This window comes from Coffea arabica, chromosome 2e, assembly GCF_036785885.1.
Source record: "Coffea arabica cultivar ET-39 chromosome 2e, Coffea Arabica ET-39 HiFi, whole genome shotgun sequence".
Classification (NCBI taxonomy): Eukaryota; Viridiplantae; Streptophyta; class Magnoliopsida; order Gentianales; family Rubiaceae; genus Coffea; species Coffea arabica.
Genome location: NC_092313.1, coordinates 67,812,371 through 67,818,370, shown reverse-complemented (window position 1 = coordinate 67,818,370; position 6,000 = coordinate 67,812,371).

The following is a 6,000-nucleotide window of genomic DNA, read 5'->3' as shown; positions in this document are numbered from 1 at the left end:
TTTCTTTGGTAATTTCTTGACGTTCTTGGATTGCATAGTGGGTGCTTGAAATTCGAAGTGAGAGTTGGAAAATTTTGTCGTGTCTTGCACTAAAAAAGGCTTTGTTGTATTGTTTCTTGAAGTTCTTGACAAATTTACCTTGTTTCTTGAAAATTCTTGGGTGAATCTTGAAGTATTGGGTTGGTATTCTTGGGTTCTTGAATTCTTGAAGTCAAAATTACCAAATCTTGAACAAACCAAACCCTTGTTCTTGTTTCTTGAAGTTGGGGCAGATCTTGTGCAAAAAAAAAAAATCAAAATAATATTCTTATTCTTATTGAGATCCGAATTGAAAAAGAAGAAAAAGAAATTTGAATTGCGTTACAAAGAAAAAAACACAATGCAAGAAATAAAAAGGGGAAACAAATCGGATCACAAGGAGAAAGAAAAAGGAAACCAACTTGAATTTGAAAACCAAGTTGACTTGGGTTTGCAAAACAAATCCTAGTTGCACTCAAATTACCAAATTCTGATTGGTCACCTTTGTACCTGTGAGGAACCAGAAAATCAGCCACTAAACCACCCAAAAACAACCCATTAAACCTTGCTTACAATCTCCAAACAAAATCAGCCTAATGCAATCGGGTAGAGTACTTCTAGGATCCAAACAAAATTCTGCCGTCTTGGTCTTTGTTTTGGTCGAAGTAGTGTTCTGTCCAGCCTTGTATGTTAGTATTTTGAGTCATTTTGTAGATTGTTATTTGTGTTAGGAGTGTCCAAATAGAGTCCAAACAGGTCTGGTCGTTGGTTGTCTTGCTAGAGTCCTTGTTGAGTTCAAACTCTCACCACTCTTGAATCACTCTCTTGCGGACTAAACAGAAAACAAATCCCAACAAACTCTTGCTTGTGTAATCATTGTTTGAGTCATTATTCGGTCTTCAATTCCAGCTACACCTACATCACTCTTGGGAACAACTTGATTAAAGTTTGATTGAATCACTTAGAGGGAAATTCTAATTTCTTCAAGGAGACAATCAAGGGAATTGAAAAGTGAGTTGTGAGAGCATTATAGTATTTTAAACACTTGAGTGATACACGAGAGTGAGCGAAACACGTAAGGGAGCGAGTAAGGTTATTTTGCTACTAACCTTTTCTTGCAGGTACACATGAGCTTGGACGAAAGTGAACACATTCAAATGGCCGATCCTACACTTAAACTGGATGTAATATTGAATGAGTTCTACAAAAAAATCAATTTCTCCATCGAAACCTTACATGAGCGAGTTGACAAACTCGAACATGTACAAAGCTCCGTGAAGCAAAGTCGAATGAGGGCCTCCACCAAGGGATCCGAAGGGAGCTCCAATGAGGACGAACTTGAGGATGGTTCGAACCTTGATAATTACAATGGGCGGAACAAAGGGGGGAGGAGAAGACCTAAGTGAAATGACGATCCAATTCCGGGCATTAAACTTAAGATTCCAGTATTCCAAGGAAAGTTCGACCCCGAAATCTACTTGGAGTGGGAAAGGAAGATCGAAATGATCTTCGAATGCAACCACTATACTGAAAGCCAAAAGGTGAAACTCGCGGCCATTGAGTTCACTGACTATGCGGCCATATGGTGGGATCAACTACGCACTAGTCGGTGGAGGAATGATGAACGGCCCGTACGAACTTGGGATGAACTAAAACGGCTAATGAGGAAACGCTTTGTACCAGCCTACTACCATCGAGATTTGCACAACAAATTGCAAACTCTCACTCAAGGTAGTCTATTGGTTGAAGACTATTACAAAGAAATGGAAATGGCCATGATGCGTGCTGATATTCGTGAAGATCTAGAAGCAACCATGACTCAGTTTTTAAGAGGCTTGAGGACCGACATTGCTGACATAGTGGAGCTACATCACTACCTTGACTTGAATGAGTTGTTAGATAAAATAGTCAAGGTAGAAAGGAAACTCAAGATGAGGGGTACAAATCGCCAAAACTCCAACTTTCAATCTGGAAATTGGAGAAATTCGACCTTAATGAGAGAGGACAATCCCTCGAGTGCACAACACTCATCAAATCCGAGTGGAGCTTCAAGGGGAACCTTGAGACCAAATGATACTCCATCAAGGCCGACTCCAAGGGAAGGGTCTAACTCCAGCTGAGAGGTCTCTAAACCAAGGACCCGTGACACTAAATGTTTTAAGTGTCAAGGGTTTGAACATATTGCCTTTCAATGTCCAAACCAAAGGGCCTTGCTTGTGTTACCCAATGGAGACATTTTGACGGATGTAGAAGAAGATGAACCTGAGATGGTGCCTTCATTGGAAGAAGAAATCGACGAATTTGAGGAAATACCAACTAATGACAAGGTTGGGTACCTAGTCGCAAGGCAAGCACTAGCCACTCAAGCTAGTCGAGATGAGCTCCAACGAGAAAACATTTTCTACTCAAGATGTCATTTACACAACAAGGTTTGTAACCTAGTCATTGACCCAGGGAGTTGCACTAATGTTGCAAGTGCATTAATGGTGGAGCAACTCAACTTACCAACAACCGACCACCCGCGTCCCTACAAGCTCCAATGGCTAAACAATAGCGGCGGGGTACGTATCTCCAAACAAGTCTTAGTTACTTTTCGCATTGGCCGATATGAAGATGATATTGTATGCAATGTAGTACCTATGCAAGCTGTACACATCCTTTTAGGCCGTCCTTGGCAATTCGATAAGAGAGTTATTTTTGATGGTTTTCTAAATAAATACTCCTTTTTGCATAATGGTAAAAAAATCACACTTGCACCTCTTACACCACAACAAGTGCATGAGGACCAAGTTAGCTTACAAAGGGAGTATGACATACATGCTACTAATCATAGATAAAACTCAAAGGGAGGAAATGGTGAGATGAGGCTAGAAAAAAATGAGAGGAAAAAGGCTGAAATAAGCTCGGCTATTGAGAAGAAAAGAGAGAGAAAACAAGTGTTAATTGCAAAAGCCGACGGTGTGAGGAAAGCCTTGTTTTCTACTAACCATCCTTACTTTGTTTTGCCTAGCATGTTTGTTAAATTTTCACAGGTTTATGAGGCAAATAAAGTGCGGCATTATGAGCCAATTCCTAAGCTATTTGTCTTGCACAACATTGGTAAAGTTGTAGATAACTTAATTGCGGTGAATGAGGTAAATTTCTTCCATACAACTCTTTGTTATCGTGGTACACCTAATGAGTATGAGCTGTCCATAAAGGTAGGCATTCTTCCCAGCATGGTTATGAGTAGTTATACACCTTATCTTGAAGAATTGGATGCTACTTTCTTAAGCATAGCTAAGTTTCTTGAATTGGTCATGCATGCTAGACCTTTAGAGTTAATTGGCCTTATTTTTAAGATTGTTCATGCATGTCATGTGGTTTATCATATTGGATTCATGGATTTTGATAAAGCTGTACATCTACTCTATGACCATCATTCTAGAGTTAATTTTAATACTTCAATGAATTGCAATTGCCTTAGTCTAGTTTTGGGTCATTGCATGATTCTTTCTTTCGAGTCACGTAATCATTTTGTGTGTGCTAACATCTGCATTCATGGTATGCTTCAAGTTCTTGAGTTAATAGGTGTTGTGTTTCAAGGAGTTAGTTTGCCTATGAGTCTCTGTCCTAGTTTCATTATAGTTCATGTGTTTAGTGTGCATTTAAAATCCTTGTCATGGGAGTTTGCATTTATTTTACTAAGTGATTCAAAGGTGTGCTTGGGACATGTCATAGGTCTTAGCATGACACATGGAGTTCACATATTTCCATCTTGCTATCACCTTGGTGGAAGTGTCGATTATATTTACTTCGTTGATACTCATTCTTCATTCTTTGTATTTGATCCAGGAGTCAATGACTTGAACTATTGGTGTCATAATCGTGAGTTGAAGCATGCACATTGGTTCGTGTTCCGTTTGCATAGAAGGCATGCTTCTTGGCTCGTATTCATCCAAATATTCCCTGATATCCTCTATCGCAAACAATCGTTCGATTTGGGGACAAATCGCCTTCAAGAGGGGGGATTGATGACGGAGCACCAAGGACCAATGGCGATCAAGAGCAAATTATTCAAGTACCAAGTGGTCCGATCACAAGAGCTCGTGCCAAGAAGATGCACGAATCCCTTCAAACTCTTGTATGTACCATCCAAGAGAGAATTGGAGATGATTTGAAGATTATTGAAGGCTTGGAGAATGAAGATTCAACATTATATACCTTACTCCAAGTGGACGAGTCAATTGAAGGCTAGTCGAGGGCAATTTAGTCATTTTAATCACTGTCTTAGTTATTTAATTTTATTAATAAAGTCGGCCAACAACCACCTTGTATTGGCCGAACATTAGTTAGTAGAATAAATTAGTAGAGTCGGCCCAAAGGCCTAGCCCAGCCGAATTTAGAGTTTTCCAAACCACTTTAGGTTTTAGTTTAAGTGAATCCAATTCACTTTAGGATTTCTAGTTTAAGTGGATCCAATCCACTTTAGATCTAGTTTTCCAAGTCACTTTAGGATGTCAATTGTATGGCTATATATAGCCAAGGCAAGAGACCTTTACAATCAGTCTTGATATTAATAAAATTGTGAGTTTTCACTTTTCTCTTTCCAAGAGAGCCTCTTTGAATATTTTGAGAATCTTTCTCAAATTGTTCAATTGAACTTATCAATCAAGTAACTCCTTGGTTGTGGTGTTCATCTACCTTTAATTTGGTTCGCTAGTTCGTTAGATAACGGGTTGAGATAGTATCAATAGTGTTCGTTATCTCGGGGATTAGATTTGGGTCAAATTTCCGCTACCTAAACGATTGGTGATTGGTTGTCTAGATCGTGTCAAGTGAGAATCACATCAGTAGTTATATTTATCTTCTTTCTTGGATATGGGTTACAGATTGAGGCACGAAATTCAGGAATACATCACTCCAAAACTAAAAATGAAAGCAAGATATATGTCATTATTATTATCCTTTTCTTAGCAGAAATTATTACTATCCTTTTCTTACTTACTCAGGTGCTTAGACAACTGGAGTAAAAGAGAAGTGACAATTTGCAACATGATACAAATTCACCTTTTATGTTGTGATTGTAATTGTATGAATAGATAATTTCTCGGGCACATCATCCGACTATGCTTTGTGAATTATTATGTCCTTTACACAAATATAAAACATGCTACAGGTTTGTAGTCTAGGGTAAAGTTTTCATCTTTATATAACAAAAATATGAGGTGTAATCAATAATTTAGAGGTTGGTTTTTGTCTTTTTATCACTTTTACTTCAATTGAATTAGTTTTAAATCCTGGCAGTTCATTTTCCTCTTGTGGATTGCTCGTGGATTCCATTGCATACACCAAGCTAAGACAGGAAGACTTTTGCTGAGGATTAGCAGACCAGCCACTTGGTCATTTTTCCAGCTTATAGACATCATAGCCTCCAGATATTTGGCCCGTAGGGAATAGGTTATGAAGCTAAAACGCTGTATGCAATTAGAAAAATTTAGAAGAGTAGGAGCAAAAATGAATGAATGAATAAACTCTACAGGTCTGGTTTTAGATATATCCACTATGGTTGGATTTCTATTTTGATTCATTTGGAGAGAAAAAGCAAAAGAACAGCAGGGACTGGAGGAGTAAGGTCCTTGTACAGCAAGACAAAAGGGGGGGAAACAGTTGAAAAAGAAATTTTCTGTATTGTAGGATTTGATTGGAATGTTGGACTTCTCTTTCTGCTTCATATCCTTTATAACTAGAAAATCATTTTAATTTAGAAAACTTTGACATTTGCAATCCAGTATCTACAATTCAATATATTGGCATATAGCTTTTCTACATGTTCAAGGGTAAATGCAAACTATTTCATAACACTCCTCTGCATAATGGCTAAAATGTATTTTGAATATTGTAATGTGGAACTGAATACTACAATCAGCTAATCAATCATGCTGCTGCTCAAAAACCATACAAAATCACCCTAGTAAAATTCTCTCTTTGTTGTTTCTTGTC